The sequence below is a fragment of the Mesoplodon bidens genome, assembly GCF_964165515.1.
Source record: "Mesoplodon bidens genome assembly, chromosome: 2".
Lineage (NCBI taxonomy): Eukaryota > Metazoa > Chordata > Mammalia > Artiodactyla > Ziphiidae > Mesoplodon > Mesoplodon bidens.
The window spans coordinates 164,967,501-164,990,114 of record NC_138177.1 but is presented as its reverse complement, the minus strand read 5'-3'; the positions used below and the strand labels follow the sequence as shown (position 1 = coordinate 164,990,114).

Here is a 22,614-nt window from a genome sequence, read left to right as displayed (position 1 = left end):
AGCTCACCGCAACTAGAGAAAGCCTGTGCACAGCAACGAAGACCTAATGCAGCCAAAAATAATTAATTTATTTATTTAAAAAAATGTATGCTATGTCATGCTACAGTCACCAATAGCCAGAACTCACAAGCCAGGTAATGAGAAGATACTAAGAAAGCCAGTTTTCTTCTTTATTCATTCTTCTCCAAGGCCTCCCAAATAAATATGAGTTAATACAAGAGAAATGCTTTAAATAGTGCCTGGCACATAGTAAGTGCTCATTACGTGTTAAGAGGAGGTAGTGGTAAAAACAGTAGTGTATGCCTGCTGACCCTGCCTCACTCTAATAGCTGTGATATGCTAGGAACTGCTGATATCTCTACCATCTTTCCCCCTTTATGATTAGAGGAAATGAATCAGGATAATAAATAAATACGGTCCACTGTAACAAATCCTAATGACTCTTCAATTGTGTTATTTTGACCTGACTATATACACACTCCTTGGCTCTCTTTTCTTGGTTTACAAAGACTGGAATGGGGCCAGAAAAAAGCAGAATAAAGCAGCTTAGTAACCTTTTGATTAGTTGCCAAGAGCAGAAGCAAGGTTTGTAAAAGGAACTTAATCAAACTAAACTTTGACTGTCAGATGGAAACCAGAAAAGGATTCTAATGATAAAAGCTCTACACATGACCAAGCGTTGTCAACCTCATGATTCTGTATCACTGCAGTTTTTTAAATGATGTGCCTAGACACAGAGTAAAGGACAGAGGTGACAGTAACAATAATTGGGGCAACAGGGTCTCCCTCTCTCAACTGTTCTGCACTATTATTTAGGTTAAAAGATTAAGAAAATCAAGATATATTTCAGTGAAAAAAAACCTAACAAACCCAAACATCTCCAATTCCCAAAAAACAATATTGGAACAAATCTAGCAGCCACTAGAATTTTTCAAACTGCAGGTTCAACACATTACTGGGTTATCATATCCATTTAGTGGATACCAACAGTTTGTTTTGAATGAAATGTAACTAAACAAAATAAATAGAAAATATTACAATGCATCACCAATAGTAAAAATAAATATTGTTTCATGAAATGTCTGTTTCAATTTTAAATATTAATATGTACATATGTGTATAAGTACTGGATGACAATGAAAAATGCATCTTATAGTGGGTTGTGATCAAAAAACTTTGAATGCCATTTTGCCCAAAGATTTTAAGAAACTGACCAGGGACTTCCCTGGTGGTCCAGTGGTTAAGACTCCGTGCTCCCAATGCATGGGGGCCGGGTTTGACCCCTGGTCAGGGAGCTAGATTCCGCATGCCACAACTAAAGATCTCGCACACTGCAACTAAGACCCCGTGCAGCCAAGATAAATGTTTTTAAAAAATTAAAAATTAAAAAACTGACCAGTCAAAAAGGAGGGAAATATCCACTTCAAGCTACATGTGAAAGAACACTCAAAGTTTTAGTGGTTCTCTAAATTACAGTTTTTTAAAGGCAAGCCTCTGAAAATGAACAAAAAAGGAAAAAGGAACCATCTGGGCAAGAATCAATAGTTTACCATAGTTATTCCAAATAAGCACCAATTTCATCGAATGAGACGTACCAACACTAAATAAATATTACTAACAGGAGATAAACAGAAATGAGATAAAGCAAAGATTTTCAGTTCATCTAGCTATTAAATACCACACCAACATGACAGATGGTGCATAAGCAAAAGCTCTAGTACTCACTCTCAAGAACACTTATTTTTTAATGTTATCTAATCACTGCTTCCTAACCTATAGCAAAGTTAAGAACTGATGAAAAGGAAAAACAGATTTGAAAAACTCAGTGAAGTAATAACACACTGATTACTAGGGTATGTTTTCTAATAAGATATGTATGTACTCTTTTGTATCCTAAAATGTTCTCTAAATTCTGAAATATTTCAAGAAAAAATCATACACATGCATTTTGGATTATGCTGTCAGTAAAGAGAGTGAGATTATCATATTAATATAATCAATCTAGTAGGAAAAAATTAACATCGTTGTGCTAAATTAAAATGCCCTCTTATTTTGAAAAAAGGAGGAACAACAGGTGAATCTGACCTAAATCTTTTTCAACTACTACGGAAACTAAAGAATAAGTTCAATTCCACCTAAGAGCTAATCATTCTAATTTATTCCCATAGTAACAGTGCTGATAGCAACAAACTACCAATTTTCCTAAATTCAGTAATTGCTACATCATTAAATTTCAGGTGAAAGGAAACTACTGAAATTTTAGAAAATAAACTGATTATCAAACCCACATATAAAAGAGAGTTGCTTTTGAAACAAAAATCAAATGTTTAAATCAAAGTAAAGCACATTCTAAATACCAGTAAGTAAATCATCATAGCAAAGCTTACACTTTTCAGCTCAATAACAATACTTTTCTGACAGAGGAAAAAAAAAAATCAAGACAAAAGCTACTATTAAAAATCAGTGCACTTAATTAACATGTCTGAATTAATAAAGGGGGTTTAATAGTATATAAGAATGAAAATAAGTAGTATCCCTAACCAAGTGTCACTTCTGACCAGAAACAACAGTTGTTTTTTTGTTAACCAGATTCCATGATTCTCAATTGTATTCAAAAATACTCAGAACACGTAAGTCCCAGGCTCTTCCATTAAGCTGCGCTCAACTGATATAAAATCATCTCCTTCCCTTAGAGATGCAACAAAATTTTTAAATCTGGAAATAATAAAGTACAAAAAAGTAACAGTAATATGATTAACAATATTCTAAATGATTATTTGCATTTTTATTTAAAAAGGAATTGTTTTATGAAAGTACACCTCCTCTTTTCTAAAGTAAAAATAAAAAGACTAATTTAAATGTATTACTCTAAACATGGTAGTCCTAAAGAAATGGATGCACTTAATTTTGTACAAATTTCCAAATCTCAAAATGAGACTAGAGGTAAGTCAGAAATTTCAGCTTTAGTCTTCTGTTTTATATTTCAAAGTTGTTAAATTCATATTGGGGACAGTAAGATTTCAGAGTTCAAGACTATTACATAAATTTATTTAATATTCGGCAAATCAGAGAAAGGGAAAAAATTAATGTCAAGGGGTAAACATTTTAGTAACATAGAATGCATTTTATTAAATAAACTGCCTTTTCTCCAAATAACTCAAAAGTAATTAACTTCCATATGATAATTTTTTTAAGAGGGAAGGATATGGATATTACTTGCTTTCTTAATATGTGGTTTTTGCCATCTAAGAAACCTAGGTAGTAAAGGGTTTGCAATTTGCCTTAAGCCAGCATTTATAAAAGGACCAGGTAAAACCCCTCTCTAACGTTCCCAACCAAATGCAGTATTCTTCTGTGTTTCAGAGAAATGGGATTCTTTAACTGTTTTAACCTATGAAGGAAGAAATCATTAAACTAGTAGAACTTTGTACAAAAAGGTCATGAACTCTGGAGCTAGAAAAACTAAGTTCAAATCCACCTCTCCTGCCAACTAGCTGTGTTACTTTGGGCAAATTGTGTAACTTCTGTGCCTTGGTTTTCTCATTTGTAAATGGAGATAAATATAGTACTTAATTCATAGTGTTGTAAGGATTAAAGCGTTAATACTATATGTAAGCCACTTGGTAATTCCTGGCACAGAGTAAGTGCTACAAAAAATGTGCTTTTTTAAAAAAATTACTGCTTTACCACTACAGATTTTTACAGTTCAGTTGTGAAAAAGTTTCCCAAATGAAAATTATTTAATTGTATGTATAAAGACATGACTTTATTTATATTAATTAAGCTGTGATACAGATTAATGCAAGAACCTTAAACTCAAATAATGAAATCACTGAGTGTTTTGAAAATAGAAAATCATAAAATCTAGTTAAAAAAATCATATGCCGTTGTACTGATAAGAATTGACACCTTCTTAGGATTAAAGCTTATTTTCATTCTAATATGTTAAGTCTTTTTTTTTCCCTACACCCTGGTGATGCAGGTTATGTTTACTCTTATAGTTTAATTCAGATATATCCAAATAAAGTCAAATCCAGAATCTAAGTGTAAATGCCAGCCTTGTATAATGTCATCTAGTTCATATGAACTGTCTATATATGTAATATAACTGTACATAGTAGGTATCCATAAAAAATTTGCTGAAAGGAATGTATTACAAAGATTATTACTATTTCCTAACTACTATAAAACTATTTGTTTTTATTCCCTAGGAAATAAAAACAAATCTAACTAGTACAAATATTAACCAAGCTAATAAGTTAAAGTGCATCCAACACAATCTGTAGCAAGATCTTTAAGATATTAAACACTGACAGCCTTGGGCTAATCTGTTAATTAACTTACAATAAGTCAGCACTATCCACAGTTCCTCTTCTGGTTTAAAATACTACTACATATTTAAAAGGGGAAAATAGCAAAGATAAATTTTATGAAGCCCATATTTCAAATATCCTTTTAAATATACTATAAATAATAGAGAAAATACCCTAATTATTTCTACATTTAATAATTAGATACCCTAGGACTTAGGTTAATGGAATCAAATAAAAATATCAAGATGACCATGTCACTGCTGTTTGCTGTGTTCTCTGCCAATAAAACATATCAATAAGGCAGTTTTTGCTTAAGCCATATATTCTGTACAAGAACATGCACCTGTATTTTGAAGTTAATCTGCAGATAGAAAGTCCACATATTTTCCACTTTACTATAAATATTACAATTCGGCCCCTTGGTATAAACCAATTAAATGAATGTATTGGAGACGCAAGAGGGAAGGGATATGGGAACAGATGTATATGTATAACTGATTCAGTTTGTTATAAAGCAGAAACTAATACACCATTGTGAAGCAATTATACTCCAATAAAGTTGTAAAAAAAAAATGAATGTGTTGGAAAAAATAAAAACTATTCTTAATATCCTTAAATACATTTGGAACTATTTCTATGTTGAACTATATTCTATGTTGAACAATTCTGAACTATTCTTCCTCCATTTAAATCACAAAGAAGTTAAAATATCCTGCTATTATATGCAGAACACAAAAATCTTTTAGACAACTACCAAAAAAGAAGTTCTATGAGCCTTTTGTCTGTAAACAAAACAAAAAGAAAGAAGTCATGGAGTGGCTTAGGCAGATCACAGAAACCATCATACCGCAAGGTACAAATGACCAGGACACTGTAAAAATTTAAAATTTTTAAAACTGCATTTTCCTTAAAACATATCCTAGGGTTCAAGGATAAAAATTAAAATATGTAAAACAAAGTACAGTAGCAAGTAAAATGACAAAATATAACAATCAAAAATAATCAAACAAAAAAACCCTGCAGGCATAAAACTAATATGCATAAATGTATTTTAAATTGAGCCATCAGGGTTACAAACTAAGACTCTGCCAAACTAAAGCAGAAATTTTTTATAGAAAACCGACAGTCATTCCACTCCTGAGCTTTAAAAACAAATACACTATGTTGTCTCTAGTGATATTTTTTCCTTTGGCAGCTAAGCAAGAGGTGTAGGCTTTTCAGTAATTAGAAAGTCCATCACTGTTCTGTACAAACAATAGGACCATGAATACAACTGTTCCAATGAGACCACAGGATGTTCCGTTTCACGTAAGAGCTTTTATGCAGAATTTGTATCATAATAGGCCAAAGAGATTTTAGAAGAAAAGAGAGAGAGAAAGAGACTCTCTAAGACTTTTCAACTTCTACTTCTGTACAACACAGTTTCTTTCTGGAGTCCCTCTTTGAAGGCAAAATGACTTCGGCCTTGAATTTTAAATTCTGCATCATAGATTTCTTAACCTAAAATGTTTATTCCTATGACATAAATTTTTTGAAATGAACCACTAAATACAATATTGTGCTCTCCAGCCTACAGCTTTGAAAGAACTAAAACCCATTTCTCTAAACACATGAATAGGACTTACGACAATGACAAATTGGGGAAAACACCACCAATTTAAACCGTGATTTCTGTATTTTATAAAACAAAGGGATAAGTTTGAACTGTAATGGTTCCCTCCAGCTGTGAACTATAGAAATCAATCTAGATTTAAACAGACATGCTGAAGAAGTAAAAAGTTCAGAAATGAAAAAGGTTGAAAGAGGGCCTTGCAGCAATCCAAATATGGGTATGTATGTACAAAAAAAAAAGGGTCCACCAGCCTGGAGGTAAGAAAACATAGAGTGTCAGCCCATATTCATTGGGGTTAGTTTTAAAGATTGGAAAATGATGAGGCCAGGATGAACAGAAGCTAGAGTTTCCAATGTAGGTGCTGGGGAGGAAGTACTAGAGTAAGGAGCTTTCAAAAGGGCTTCCCTCAGCAGTGAAATAAGTCCTGAAAGCCAACCAGAAGGGTCCTTCTCTGTGGCTTCTAGGACTAATACGGCCAAGCTCCAAAGTCCTTTGCTAAAAACAGCTGAAGGGATCAGCCCAATTTTGGAATACGCCAAGGTCTATGCTATGCTTGCATATGTATATGTCTCATATAATGAGGGAGACTTTTCTATCACTTATTAGTCAAAAGAAAAGCATATGCTAAAAGCTGTATTTATTCTGTTCACTGAAGTACTAAATTTTAGAGCACACTTTACATGAGAACAGAAACTGATCACACAAAAACATTTGTAATCAAATGCTAGACATACACCATAAATATTGGAAAGACAAAAATAAAAATTATCCAACTCTGTGTCTCAAAATATACCTCAGATAACAAATTTTGGAAAACAGGACACTAACCGTTATTAAAACTAATCCCTTCATTTTAGAGATGACTAAAAGCCTACAGAGACATTTAAGAAATTTACGAGAAACTGAAGTCTCAAAATGAGAAAAAGATGGTTTTAAGACGGTGAAAACAGTAAAGAAAAAAAGAGTCAGAAGAATATGCTAAGTAATAAAGTAATGTGATGTCTGGTCTATGAAGAAACAAGAAGAAAAACAGAAAACTTGTCAATACAGTAACAATGAAGAAACAATGTATAAGAAGCAAAGATACACATGCACACTGAGTTCAACTAAAGAAAATGTACTTCGAAATTACTATAATGAACTATTTAGCAGAAATTTTTTCAGTAACAGTACACTAAAATTTTTGGCAATAAGCTTAAAAATCTGGGGCTAATAATCTCCCAAGAAACTCTGTCCTCCATCATAGCAGCTGTCCTATAAGTAAAGCCCGTGCAGAAAACAGAGCTGATCATCCCAGAACATCCGCATTTTTGCCTCAGCTGTGCATATCCATTCTCATGGTATAGAGAACAAGAAAATGACGTCCTCATGACCTGTCGATTAACAAGATGACTCAAGCCCAATCTACCAGCAATTCCGAGTGCCTGCCACCTGTTAGCCTGCTCTAGCGAAAGCCCCCAAAACTGTGCTCCAGCGAAGAACTGGGAACGACTTTCTTGTTCCCTGATCATGGAAACTACCAGAGTTCAGTCTAACCCAGCGCCTTAAGGAAAACTTCCCCCAGGCCGGGTAAATCTGCCCAGATCCGGGATTGGGCAAAGGGCTCCTTTAGCGAAGAAAAGGAGAGAGAACCCTAGGCGAAGCACAAATGTCACCTACTCGTCCCGGGAGGGGTAGGGGTCAAGGATGAAGAAAGTTGGAGAACCAGGACCTAGGACCCCAGAGAGAGACAGGCTCAGTTTCGCAGTGGAGCAGGGTGAGCACAACGAGGAGGTGGGCCGCCCTGCTGGGTGAAAAAACAGCAAGATCCCAGGATCAACGGTCGGGGAAGAGAGGTGCTAAAGTTAGAGTAGGGGAAAAACCGAGGGGCAGTGGCTTAGGGAAGCGCTGAGGCGAAAAGGCAAGAAACCAGGGCTTTTAAAAGGCGGATGAGGCGGAGGAAAAATAGCAAGGCGAGAGGTGAGCGGCGACAAAACAGGCTCAGCTGAGGGGAAAGAGGCGAGGCCGGCGTGGGGGGGAAGGAATGAAATGAGCTCAGGAAGCATTGCAGGGACAAGGGACAGGCAAAGAGAACCCCCACCCACAGGGGCCGGGACACAACTCTTGACCCGTCCCTCTACAGGCTGTATTCGACCGGCCGCACTCAGACCCTGTCGGCAGCGGAGACTCACCCAAAGGCTGCAGAGGCCCCACAGCAGGACATGGGGACCGGTCCAAACACACAGGAGAACCAAGCGGCTGCAGGAAACGGCAGCGTTAGTGTGACCCGGATGCGCATCCCTAGAAACCGGAAGTTGGCGGCCAGGGTCATCACACAATCCACACCTCGTTCCAACAGAAGCCTTTGGGCGCATGTGTCAGGCCTCACGGGGAGGGGCGGGGAAGCGCCTAGACCCCGCCCACTCGGCCGTCCCGGGAGCCCCGCCCCTGGTTACGGCCCTCCCGGCCTCTCGGTGGTGCTTGGGGTGGGCAGGTTGGTTCATACGGCTCCTGGTTACCACTGGGGCCCAAGCAGCCCCGGTTAAAAAAAAAAAATACTCAGCACTCATGTTTCAAGAAGGTGTTTCAAGTTGCGTGTAATTCCTTTCTCTCTAAAGCGAAAGTGAAATGTTGGACGTATTTGGTAGATTTAGAAAAACTGTGGGAGGAAGAATCGCTAGGAAATTCTGGAAGGCACTTGGAGGGGAGGCTAGCCCAAGGTCATGGTTTTATTCCGGTATTAGTTTATTCCTAATATTGTATTGAGCTACCAGTTAACTTCTATTTCGTGCACAATATTTTATGTAATAATTTAATCAGAAACAAGGTTTTTAAATGCTTCGTTAACGTTAAATTACCCCAGTATGGAAAAGGAGCAGGGTTGAATTAAGGTTTTGTGGGGGCCTGAAGTTTATTCAATTCGGGGGCTCTCTTTAAGGAAACCCACAATTACAAATACAATATTAGGTCTAAAAATGAATCTTTAGTGTTACCAAAGAAATCACAAATCACAAGTTTTTAAAATTTCATAAATAACACAAAATCCAGAAAAAGTAAACACTATTAGTTGATACACCTCTAAAGTACGTTTTTTTCCTACATTTTTTGGCTGTATCTTCTTTGATCACCTTTTCCTATGACAATTTACCAAGCAATATCATTTACCGAGATCCTTGACTCCTGTCTCTGACACCATACATCTAAATCATCTGCAAATTCTGCAGGATCTACCTTTAAAATCTGTCCCGATTACGACTATTTACTGCCTCTGTTGGTATAAGCCACAGTTAATGTGTGGCCGTTTGCTGTTTTTTTGTGTTTTTTTTTTTTTGCAGTACGCGGCCTCTCACTGTTGTGGCCTCTCCCGTTGCGGAGCACAGGCTCCGGACGCGCAGGCTCAGCGGCCATGGCTCACAGGCCCAGCCGCTCCACGGCACGTGGGATCTTCCCGGGCCGGGGCACGAACCCGTGTCCCCTGAATCGGCAGGCGGACTCTCAACCACTGCGCCACCAGGGAAGCCCCGTTTGCTGTTTTTATACACTTGCCCTTCCAGGGTCTATTAACACAGCAGCAGTGGGCTCCTGTTAAAACCTTAATCAGATCAGGTCCCTCCTCCAGTGGATTCCTATTTCAAAGTGAAAACCAGAATCCTGCATAAGCCTAGAGGACCCTCAAGACTTGGCAGTACAAATAACCTCATCTCCTACTCTTTCCATTATCCCTCTTTTCAAGGCACATTGGCCTCTTTGCTATTCTTCTAACCTGCACATAGACTCAGGGTATTTGTGCTTGCTGATCCCTCTGCCCAGAATGTTCTTCCTCCAGATAACTGCATCTTTCACCCTATCACTTCCTTTACATCTTGGTTCAAAAGTCACCCTCTCAATGAGAACTTTCCTAACACTATATTTAAAATTAAAGTATTACCCACAAAAATAAACTCAAAATGGATTAAAGACCTAAATGTAAGGCCAGACACTATAAAACTCTTAGAGGAAATCATAGGCAGAACACTCTATGACATAAATCACAGCAAGATCCTTTTTGACCCACCTTCTAGAGAAATGGAAATAAAAACAAAAATAAACAAATGGGACCTAATGAAACTTAAAAGCCTTTGCACAGCAAAGGAAACCACAAACAAGATGAAAAGACAGCCCTCAGAATAGGAGAAAATATTTGCACATGAAGCAACTGACAAAGGATTAACCTCCAAAATTTACAAGCAGCTCAGGCAGCTCAATATCAAAAAAACAAACAACCCAATCCAAAAGTGGGCAGAAAACCTAAATAGGCATTTCTCCAAAGAAGATATACAGATTTCCAACAAACACATGAAAGGATGCTCAACATCACTGATCATTAGAGAAATGCAAATCAAAACTACAATGAGGTATCACCTCACACCGGTCAGAATGGCCATCATCAAAAAATCTAGAAACAACAAATGCTGGAGAGGGTGTGGAGAAAAGGGAACCCTCTTGAACTGTTGGTGGGAATGTAAATTGATACAGCCACTATGGAGAACAGTATGGAGGTTCCTTAAAAAACTAAAAATAGAACTACCATATGACCCAGCAATCCCACTACTGGACATATACCCTGAGAAAACCATAATTCAAAAAGAGTCATGCACCACAATGTTCACTGCAGCACTATTTCCAATAGCCAGGACATGGAAGCAACCTAAGTGTCCATCAACAGAAGAATAGATAAAGAAGATGTGGCACATATATACAATGGAATATTACTCAGCCATAAAAAGAAACAAAATTGAGTTATTTGTAGTGAGGTGGATGGACCTAGAGTCTGTCCTACAGAGTGAAGTAAGTCAGAAAGAGAAAAACAAATACCGTATGCTAACACATATATATGGAATCTTAAAAAAAAAAAGTGGTTCTGAAGAACCTAGGGGCAGGACAGGAATAAAGATGCAGACGTAGAGAATGGACTTGAGGACACAGGGAGGGGGAAGCGTAAGCTGGGATGAAGTGAGAGAATGGCATGGACATATATACACTACCAAATATAAAATAGATAGCTAGTGGGAAGCAGCCGCATAGCACAGGGAGATCAGCTCAGTGCTTTGTGACCACCTGGAAGGGTGGGATAGGGAGGGTGGGAGGGAGACGCAAGAGGGAGGAGATATGGGGACGTATGTATATGTATAACTGATTCACTTTGTTATACAGCAGAAACTAACACACCATTGTAAAGCAATTATACTCCAATAAAGATGTTTAAAAAAAATTAAAGTATTACCATCCTCCCTGCACTTCCTAGCCCAGTTCCCTCACTTAATTTTTTTATAATAACATTTTTCCCGTCCAACAATTTGCTAGTGAATTTGGTTTAACATCTCGCCCCCACCCCCATCGCCCTCCCTTTCCTCCCCCCACCAGAATGTGAGCTCCATGAGGGCACGCATGTTTGTCTGTTTTGTTCACAGATGTATTTCAGTACCAGAACAGAACCTTGCACTTGGAGGGCACCCAATAAATGTTTGTTGACTAAAAGGATCAATTGCTCATTTACTTTGCTTCTGCTCATCCAAAACCATGCAAGCTGAGCCACCAACTCCACCAGGGGGAGTACATGAGTAACCAATGTGATATCCCCAGAAAAGTTTTTCCTAAAGCATATACATACACATAATTCTAAAACACACCTACAAGAAAGCACACAAATACCTCCCCAGAGCAAAGAATGCTGGCCCTACTATCAATAAAAACCCTCCAATGTCTTCACAGTCCCTTAAGAATAAAACCCAAGCTCTTTACTATGGTCTACAGGACCCTTCTTGGCCTGCCCTTCCTAACTCTCTGATGTCATTTCCAGCCTCCCTTATCCTCACGTACAGCCATCCTGTTCTTCTTTGTGCTTCTTGTACAAACCAAGCTTTCTTGCCTCAGGGTCTAAGCAAATACCCTTTCTGCTCTCTTGAACACTCTTCTCCAAACCTTCCAATGAATTATTCCTTCTGCTACTTTCAGTTCTGAAGGCTTCACACAGGCCCCCCATGACCCCCATCTCCCGTCTAAAGTAGCTCTTCCATCCCTTTCTCATACCTTATCTTTTCTCCATGGTCCCTATCACTATCTGAAATTACCTTGTTTATTTATCGTCTGTCACTAGAAAGTAAGCTCCATGGGGGTCTATATCTCTCTTGTTCACTGCTGAATTCTCAGCACTAGAAGAATGACTGGCACATAGTAGGTGTTCAATAAACAAAACAAGTAATTACTAATATTTACTGAAGCTTTACTCTGTGTTACTTACCATACACAGTAAATATATAAATGCTCATATTTCTCTTTTAATCCTCCCAACATTCTTGGGAAGTATTATGATTATCTCCATTTTAGAGATGAGGAAACGGAGTCAGGGATAAGTTAAGCAACTTGCTCAAGGCCACACAACTGGCAAGAAGCAAACCCATGACTTGAATCCAGGTCTGCAAGACTACAGAGCCCATGATTCCTCTCAAACTACAGGAAGAGCAAGTATGGATTAATTTATTTACTAGTTTCTTTTCTCTGACTTCGGACAATTGTGCTTGCTGTCATGGTCAGCAAGAGTGGAAATGTTTGTTGGGTTTTTTTTCCTGCCCTATGCACTACTCCTGGGGACAGATATCAAGAAATATGCTAGGGACTTACCTGGTGGTGCAGTGGTTAAGGATCCACCTGCCAATGCAGGGGACACGGGTTTGAGCCCTGGTCCGGGAACATCCCACGGAGCAACTAAGCCCATGCACCACAACTACTGAGCCTGCACTCTAGAGCCAGTGTGACACAACTACTGAGCCCGTATGCCACAGCTACTGAAGCCCGCGCGCCTAGATCCCATGCTCTGCGACAAGAGAAGCCACCACAATGAGAAGCCCGTGCACTGCAATGAAGAGTAGCCACCGCTCACCACAACTAGAGAAAGCCCGCGCCCAGCGACGAAGACCCAAGGCAGACAAAAAATAAATAAATTTATTTATTTTTTTAAAAAAAGAAATATGCTAAAAATATGGTTTTGCTCAAGCCGAATTATAACTACTTAGATATTTGCTATATTATTTCTGTAGATTTGAAATATATCATTCAACTTTTAACACAAAAGAAAGGCTATTCAACTAGTCCAAAAGTATTATGGTCATGTCTTTCTAAACAAAAGCCAAAATGTAAATCAAAACACAAGCCTAATTACACTAAAGCTATCTAAAAATAAGTTCTCTAAATTGTATATTTCCATTAAAAACACATAATGAATCAGTGTTTTGTAATAGCTATTAACTTAAACCCTCCTGATTGATCTGAGAGGCTAATGGTCTAGCTTTTGTTTCTGTTGACTTCTCTATGGTACTTAAGGCAATATCTTATTATGTACATGGTAGTTGAGCCTCTAAAAGCAATCAATAGTTGATGGGATTGTAAAATGGTGCAACTGCTATGGAAAACAGTATGGCAGTTCCTCAAAAAATTCAAAATCAAACTACCATATGACCAACAATCCCACTTCTGAATATATAGCCAAAAGGATTGAAAGCACAGTCTCAAAATGATATTTGCACACCCATGTTTATAGCAGCACTATTCATGATAGCCAAAAGGTAGAAGCAACCCAAATATCCATTGACAGATAAATGGATAAATAAAATAAGGTATATGCTTTTTTTTTTTTTTTTTTTTTTTTTTTTTGCGGTATGTGGGCCTCTCACTGCTGTGGCCTCTCCCGCCACGGAGCACAGGCTCCGGACGCGCAGGCCCAGCGGCCATTGCTCACAGGCCCAGCCGCTCCGCAGCATGTGGTATCCCCCTGGACCGGGGCACGAACCCGTGTCCCCTGCATCGGCAGGCGGACTCCCAACCACTGCGCCACCAGGGAAGCCCCATACTTTATTTTTTTAATATACTTTAGAATACAATGCAGCCTTAAAAACGAAGGAAATACTGTCACAAGATACAATATGGATGAACCTTGAGACCATTATGCTAAGTAAAATAAGCTAGTAACAAAAGAACAAATACTGTATGATTCTACTTATCTGAGGTCTTTAAAGTAGTAATTCATATATATATATATATATATATATATATATATATATATATATATATATATATATATATATATACACACACACACACACACACACCAGTGGCTGGGGAATTCCCTGGTGGTCCAATGGGTAAGACTCCAGGCTCCCAATGCAGTGGGGCCAGGTTCAATCGCTAGTTGGGGAAATAGATCCTGCACGCATGCTGGAACTAAAGAGTCCGCATGCTGCACCTAAGACCCAGTGCAGCCAAAATAAATAAATAAATAAATAAAAATAAACATTAAAAAAAAATAAATATACCAGGGGCTGGAGGGAGAGAACAAAGGGGAATTGTGTAATAGGTAGAGAGTTTCAATTCTGTAAGATAAATAGACTTAGGAGAACTGTTTCACAAAAATGTCAATATACTTAACACTACTGTTAAGTGTACACTGAACTGTACACTTAAAAATGGTAAAGGTGGTAAATTTTATGATATGTTTTTACCACAATAATTACTTAGCTTTTAAAAAGAAATCTATAGCAATCTAGTCATTGATATAATAAAGATGTGGGTCACTTTATGCCTACTCGGCCCTGCATGGACATTATCATAGTTTTTTTCACAGTTTTGTCGAAATTTACACCAGTAAGAAGGCTTTGGAGTGGAATAAATTCACATTTTCAAGATGTGCAGTAACCATTGCTGTCTTTTTTTCTTTTTTGAATTTCCTTTTATTTATTTTTTTATACAGCAGGTTCTTATTAGTCATCCATTTTATACATATCAGTGTATACATGTCAATCCCAATCTCCCAATTCATCACACCACCACCTCCCCCACCGCCACTTTTTCCCCTTGGTGTCCATATGTTTGTTCTCTACATCTGTGTCTCAATTTCTGCCCTGCAAACTGGTTCATCTGTACCATTTTTTCAGATTCCACATATATGTGTTAACATACGATATTTGTTTTTCTCTTTCTGACTGACTACACTCTGTATGACAGTCTCTAGGTCCATCAACGTCTCTACAAATGACCCAATTTCTTTCCTTTTTATGGCTGAGTAATATTACATTGTATATATGTACCACATCTTCTGTATGCATTAGTCTGTAGATGGGCATTTAGTTTGCTTCCATGACCTGGCTATTGTAAATAATGCTGCAATAAACATTGGGGTGTATGTGGGGTTTTTTTTGTGTGTGTGTGGTACGTGGGCCTCTCACTGTTGTGGTCTCTCCTGTTGCGGAGTACAGGCTCCAGACGCGCAGGCTCAGCAGCCATGGCTCACAGGCCTAGCCGCTCCACGGCATGTGGGATCTTCCCGGACTGGGACACGAACCTGTGTCCCCTGCAGCGGCAGGCAGACTCTCAACCACTGTGCCACCAGGGAAGCCCTGTATGTGTCTTTTTGAATTATGGTTTTCTCTGGGTATATGCCCAGTAGTAGGATTGCTGGGTCATATGGTAATCTATTTTTGTTTTTTTAAGGAACCTCCATACTGTTCTCCATAGTGGCTGTATCAATTTACATTCCCACCAATAGTGCAAGTGGGTTCCCTTTTCTCCACACCCTCTCCAACATTTGTCGTTTGTAGATTTTCTGATGATGCCCATTCTGACTGGTATGAGGTGATACCTCATTGTAGTTTTGATTTGCATTTCTCTAATAATTAGTGATGTTGACCAGCTTTTCATGTGCTTCTTGGCCATCTGTATGTCTTCTTTGGAAAAATGTCTATTTAAGTCTTCTGCCCATTTTGGATTGGGTTGTTTGTTTTTTTAATATTGAGCTGCATGAGCTGTTTATATATTCTGGAGATAAAACCTTTGTCTGTTGATTCATTTGCAAATATTTTCTCCCATTCTGAGGGTTGTCTTTTCAGCTTGTTAGTAGTTTCCTTTGCTGTGCAAAAGCTTTTAAGTTTCATTAGGTCCCATTTGTTTATTTTTGTTTTTATTTCCATTACTCTAGGAGGTGGATCAAAAAAGATCTTGCTGTGATTTATGTCAAAGAGTGTTCTTCCTGTGTTTTCCTCTAAGAGTTTTATAGTGTCCAGTCTTATATTTAGGTCTCTAATCCATTTTGAGTTTATTTTTGTGTATGGTGTTAGGAAGTGTTCTAATTTCATTCTTTTACATGTAGCTGTCCAGTTTTCCCAGCACCACTTATTGAAGAGACTGTCTTGTCTCCATTGTATATCCTTGCCTCTTTGTCATAGATTAGTTGACCATAGGTGTGTGGGTTTATCTCTGGGCTTTCTATCCTGTTCCATTGATCTATATTTCTGTTTTTGTGCCAGTACAACATTGTCTTGATTACCGTAGCTTTGTAGTATAGTCTGAAGTCAGGGAGTCTGATTCCTCCAGCTCCGTTTTTTTCCCTCAAGACTGCTTTGGCTGTTCGGGGTCTTTTGTGTCTCCATACAAATATTAAGATTTTTTGTTCTAGTTCTGTAAAAAATGCCATTGGTAATTTGATAGGGATTGCATTGAATCTGTAGATTGCTTTGGGTAGTATAGTCATTTTCACAATATTGATTCTTCCAACCCAAGAACATGGTATATTTCTCCATCTGTTTGTATCATCTTTAATTTCTTTCATCAGTGTCTTGTAGTTTTCTGCATACAGGTCTTTTGCCTCCCTAGGTAGGTTTATTCCTAGGTATTTTATTCTTTTTGCTACAGTGGTAAATGGGAGTGTTTCCTTAATTTCTCTTTCAGATGTTTCGTCATTAGTGTATAGGAATGCAAGAGATTTCTGTGCATTAGTTTTGTATCCTGCAACTTTACAAATTCATTGATAAGCTCTAGTAGTTTTCTGGTGGCATCTTTAGGATTCTCTATGTATAGTATCATGTCATCTGCAAACAGTGACAGGTTTACTTCTTCTTTTCCAATTTGTATTCCTTTTTTTCTTTTTCTTCTCTGATTGCTGTACTTAGGACTTCCAAAACTATGTTGAATAATAGTGGTGAGAGTGGACATCCTTGTCTTGTTCCTGATCTTAGAGGAAATGCTTTCAGTTTTTCACCATTGTGAATGTTGTTAGCTGTGTGTTTGTCATATCTGTCCTTTATTATGTTGAGGTAGGATCCCTCTATGCCCACTTCCTGGAGAGTTTTTATCATTAATCAGTGTTGAATTTTGTCAAAAGCTTTTCCCGCATCTATTGAGATGATCATATGGTTGTTATTCTTCAATCTGTTAATATGGTGTATGACATTGATTGATTTGTGTATATTGAAGAATCCTTGCATCCCTGAGACAAATCCCACTTGACCATGGTGTATGATCCTTTTAATGTGTTGTTGGATTCTGTTTGCTAGTATTTTGTTGAGGAGTTTTGCATCTATATTCATGAATGATATTGGTCTGTAATTTTCTTTTTTTGTAGTATCTTTGTCTGGTTTTGGTATCGGGGTGATGGTCGCCTCATAGAATGAGTTTGGGAGTATTCCTTCCTCTGAAGTTTTTTGGAAGAGTTTGAGAAGGATGAGTGTTAGCTCTTCTCTAAATGTTTGATAAAACTCACCTGTGAAGCCATCTGGTCCTGGACTTTAGTTTGTTGGAAGATTTTAATCACAGTTTCAATTTCATTACTTGCAATTGGCCTGTTCATATTTTCTATTTCTTCCTGGTTCAGTCTTGGAAGGTTATACGTTTCTAAGAATTTGTCCATTTCTTTCAGGTTGTCCATTTTATTGGCATAGAGTTGTCTGTAGTAGTCTCTTAGAATGCTTTGGATTTCTGCAGTACCTGTTGTAACTTCTCCTTTTTCATTTCCAATTTTATTGATTTGAGTCCTCTCCCTCTTTTTCTTGATGAGTCTGACTAATGGTTTATCAATTGTGTTTATCTTCTCAAAGAACCAGGCTTTAGTTTTATTGATCTTTGCAATTGTTTTCTTTGTTTCTATTTCATTTATTCCTGCTCTGACCTTTATAATTTCTTTCCTTCTACTAACTTTGGGTTTTCTTAGTTCTTCTTTCTCTAGGTGTAAGGTTAGATTGTTTATTTGAGATGTTTGTTGTTTCTTGAGGAAGGATTGTATTGCTATAAACGTCCCTCTTAAAACTGCTTTTGCTGCAACCCATTGGTTTTGGATCATCGTGTTTTCATTGTCATTTGTCCCTAGATATTTTTTATTTCCTCTTTGATATCTTCAGTGATCTCTTGGTTATTTAGTAACATATCACTTAGCCTCCATGTGTTTGTGTTTTTTACGTTTTTTTCCTGTAATTGATTTCTAATCTCATAGTGTTATGGTCAGAAAAGATTCTTGATATGATTTCAATTCTCCTTAATTTACTGTGGCTTGATTTATGACCCAAGATGTGACCTATCCTGGAGAATGTTCCGTGCGCACTTGAGAAGAAAATGTAATCTGCTGTTTTTGGATGGAATGTCCTATAAATACCAAGTAAAGCTATCTGGTCTATTGTGTCATTTAAAGCTTCTGTTTCCTTATTTATTTCCATTTTGGATGATCTGTCCATTGGTGTAAGTGAGGTGTTAACGTTCCCCACTATTATTGTGTTACTGTTGATTTCCTCTTTTATAGCTGTTAGCAGTTGCCTTATGTATTGAGGTGCTCCTATGTTGGGTGCATATATATTTATAATTGTTATATCTTCTTCTTGGATTGATCCCTTGATCATTATGTAGTGTCCTTCCTTGTCTCTTGTAACATTCTTTATTTTAAAGTCTGTTTCATCTGATATGAGTCTTGCTACTCCAGCTTTCTTTTGATTTCCATTTGCATGGAATATCTTTTTCCATCCCCTCACTTTCAGTCTGTATGTGTCCCTAGGTCTGAAGTGGGTCTCTTGTAGACAGCGTATATATGGGTCTTGTTTTTGTATCCATTCAGCGAGCCTGTGTCTTTTGGTTGGAGCATTTAATCTATTCCCGGTTAAGGTAATTATCAATATGTATGTTCCTATGTCCATTTTCTTAATTGTTTTGGGTTTGTTTTTTGTAGGTCCTTTTCTTCTCTTGTGTTTCCCACTTAGAGAAGTTCCTTTAGCATTTCTTGTAGAGCTGGTTTGGTGGTGCTGAATTTTCTTAGCTTTTGCTTGTCTGTAAAACTTTTGATCTCTGTCAAATCTGAATGATATCCTTGCCGGGTAGAGTAATCTTGGTTGTAGGTTCTTCCCTTTCATCACTTTAAGTATAGCATGCCCCTTCTGGCTTGTAAAGTTTCTGCTGAGAAATCAGCTGTTAACCTTGTGGGAGTTCCCTTGCATGTTATTTGTCATCTTTCCCTTATTGCTTTCAATAATTTTTTTGTGTGTTTAATTTTTGCCCATTTGATTATTATGTGTCTCTGCGTGTTTCTCTTTGGGTTTATCCTGCCTGGGACTCTCTGTGCTTCCTGGATTTGGGTGGCTATTTCCTTTCCCATGTTAGAGAAGTTTTTGACTATAATCTCTTCAAATATTTTCTCGGGTACTTTCTTTCTCTCTTTTCCTTCTGGGAGCCCTATAATGCAAGTATTGTTGCGTTTAATATTGTCCCAGAGGTCTCTTGCGCTGTCTTCATTTCTTTTCATTCATTTTTCTTTATTCTGTTCTGCAGCAGTGAATTCCACCATTCTGTCTTCCAGGTCACTTATCCGTTCTTCTGTCTCAATTATTCTGTTATTGATTCCTCCCAGTGTATTTTTCACTTCAATTATTGTATTGTTCATCTCTGTTTGTTTGTTCTTTAATTGTTCTAGGTCTTTGTTAAACATTTCTTACATCTTCTGGATCTTTGCCTCCATTCTTTTCCCGAGGTCCTGGATCATCTTCACTATCATTATTCTGAATTCTTTTTCTGGATGGTAGCCTATCTCCACTTCATTTAGTTGTTTTTCTGGGGTTTTATCTTGTTCCTTCATCTTGTACATAGCCCTCTGCCTTTTCATCTTGTCTATCTTTCTGTGAATGTGGTTTTAGTTCCACAGGCTGCAGGATTGTAGTTCTTGTTTCTGCTGTCTTCCCTCCAGTGGATGACGCTATCTAAGGGGTTTCTGCAAGTTTCCTGATGGGAGGGACTGGTGGTGGGTAGAGCTGGCTGTTGCTCTGGTGGGCAGAGCTCAGTAAAACTTAATCCGCTTGTCTGCTGTTGTGGGGGGTGGCTGTGTTCCCTCCCTGTTGGTTTTTTGGCCTGAGGCTACCCAACACTGGATCCTACCCGTGCTCTTTCATGCGGCTAATGGCATACCCTGGGAGGGCTCATGCCAAGAAGTACTTCCCAGAACTTCTGCTGCCAGTGTCCTTGTCCTCAAGGCCACCTCCTGCCTCTGCAGGAAACTCCCCAACACTAGCAGATACGTCTGGTTCAGTCTCCTATGGGGTCACTGCTCCTTCCTCTGGGTCCTGATGTGCACACTATTTTGTGAATGCCCTCCAAGAGTGGAGTCTCTGTTTCCCCCAGTCCTGTCGAAGTTCTGCAGTCAAATCCTGCTAGCTTTCAAAGTCTGATTCTCTAGGAATTCCTCCTCCCGTTGCCAGCGCCCCAGTTTGGGAAGCCTGACGTGGGGCTCAGAACCTTCACTCCAGTAGGTAGACTTCTGTGGTATAAGTGTTCTCCAGTTGTGGGTCGCCCACCCAGCAGTTATGGGATTTGATTCTATTGAGATTGCTTCCCTCCTACTGTCTCATTGTGGCTTCTCCTTTGTCTTTGAATGTGGCGTATCTTTTTTGGTGAGCTCCAGTGTCTTCCTGTTGATGATTGTTCGGCAGTTAGTTGTAATTCTGGCACTCTCACAAGAGGTAGTGACAGCATGTCCTTCTACTCTGCAATCTTGAACCAAATCCCATTGCTGTCTTTCTGTTTATTTGTTTGTTTGTTTGTTTGTTTGTTTATGGCTGTGTTGGTTCTTCATTGCTGTGCACGGGCTTTCTCTAGCTGCGGTAAGCGGGGGCTACTCTTTCTTGTGGTGTGCGGGCTTCTCATTGTCGTGGCTTCTCTTGTTGTAGAGCACAGGCTCTAGGCACACAGGCTTCAGTAGTGTGGCACGTGGGCTCAGTAGTTGTGGCTTGTGGGCTCTAGGGCGCAGGCTCAGTAGTTGTGGTACATCAGCTCAGTTGCTCCGTGGCATGTGGGAATCTTCCCGGCCAGGGCTCGAACCTGTGTCCCCTGCATTGGCAGGCAGATTCTTAACCACTGTGCCACCAGGGAAGCCCCCCTTTGCCGTCTTTAGAGCAAAGTATTTCCAGTCTCCTGAGTATGTTATCTTCGCTTTAACCACAGACATCTTTTCCATACAGTTACTATTATTCATATTTTTCTCCAACAAATCAGTATCATTTGGAAATACCCAAGATCTGTTGCTCTGTAGAGAATAATTCTTGAACAAAACTAGGGTGTTCTAGTACATCTCACCAGACAGGATTAAAATTATGACCCCGGAAATCTACATGAGATATAAATGGAACACTTTCGGCATCCTTACCACAGGCAGCTTTGTATTCATTAATATCACACTTGAAGTGTATTCTGGTTATCTATTGCTATATAACAAAACTCAGTGGTTTAAAACAACCACTGTATAATATCTCACAAGTTATGAGTCAGGAATTTGGGCAGGCCTGATTTGGGTGATTCTTTTCTTCCATCTGGAATGAATCAGAGTTCGTTGGTAATGTTCTAACTGATAGCTAGGCTGATCTGGAAGGTTCAACACAGCCTTATTCATATGCCTGGCACTTGATGGGAATGCCCGAAAGGCTGGGTTTAGATATGTAGTCTCAGAGCCTCTCCACGTGGTCTGTCCATCAGGGTAGTTGAACTTTTTACATGGCAGAGACAGGCCCTGGAAGCTGCCATTCTTTTAAGGCCAGCCTGGAAACTGACACAGCATCACTTCCATCCACTGGTCAAAACAATCATAAAGCTCATCTAGATTCAAGGAAGGCAAAGTAGACCCCAGACATTGTCAGAGTAACTTGGACCTCTTGCCACTATTGTTATCTTTCTGATGTTCACCCAAAGAGCTCCTGAGGAAACATTCATTTTGGTGTGTATCTACCCATTTATTTAGCAACTACTTTGTAATATTTTAGGCTCTGAGGACACAGCAGAAGACAAATCAGACAAAAACCTCTGCCTGCATGGAGCTCACATTCCAGTCAACCCATAGTCAGAAATCTAGTGAGTTGACTAGCTTCAGTTGGGGTTAAACATCTATTCCCACTTCCTTCTAGCGAGCCTTCTTATATTGCAGAAGTGGGAAGGTTTAGGATGGCATTTCTCAGGCTCCCTTGCAGCTAGGATTCTGGATGAAAGCTAGGTATTGCCAGTTAGATGCACTTGGGTAAGATTTACAAGATGGAAATGAGGAAGAGACCATTTTCCTACACTTTGGCCATTTCTACTGGCCAATACGGTCATCACTGGAGACATGGGGTTTTCCTGCAGCAGTCTTTCCATTTCCAGTCTCCAGCTCCATGAGTTGGGAAGGCAGCTGTAGCAACAGTGGCCACCAAAGGAGAGCTACCCAATCCTAGCTTTCTGACCCCTGAATCTTAATTCTAGAGAAGTATGACTATGTTCTTGAAATTAGTCATTCTTGAGTTGACCTCTGATTCTCTCTCCTCCAGATTTTCAATGATTTACAATGATTTTGTAAGCATTCAATTTCCTGAAATTAATTGCTTTCTGCTTTAAACACCTAGAAAGATTTCTGTT

General features: G+C 38.7%; 1 protein-coding gene across 5 annotated transcripts in view; it reads right to left on the bottom strand.

Moving 5' to 3' along the window:
* The window catches only part of EYA3 (EYA transcriptional coactivator and phosphatase 3), a 110,177-nt gene extending 101,996 nt beyond the window's left edge, over positions 1–8,181 (bottom strand). For all 5 annotated transcript variants that reach the window (XM_081226693.1, XM_081226692.1, XM_081226697.1 and 2 more), the window contains exon 1: positions 8,097–8,181. The gene's annotated coding sequence lies outside the window, so the exon portion shown is untranslated. The remainder of the gene's footprint in view (positions 1–8,096) is intronic.
* Positions 8,182–22,614: the final 14,433 nt, after the last annotated feature.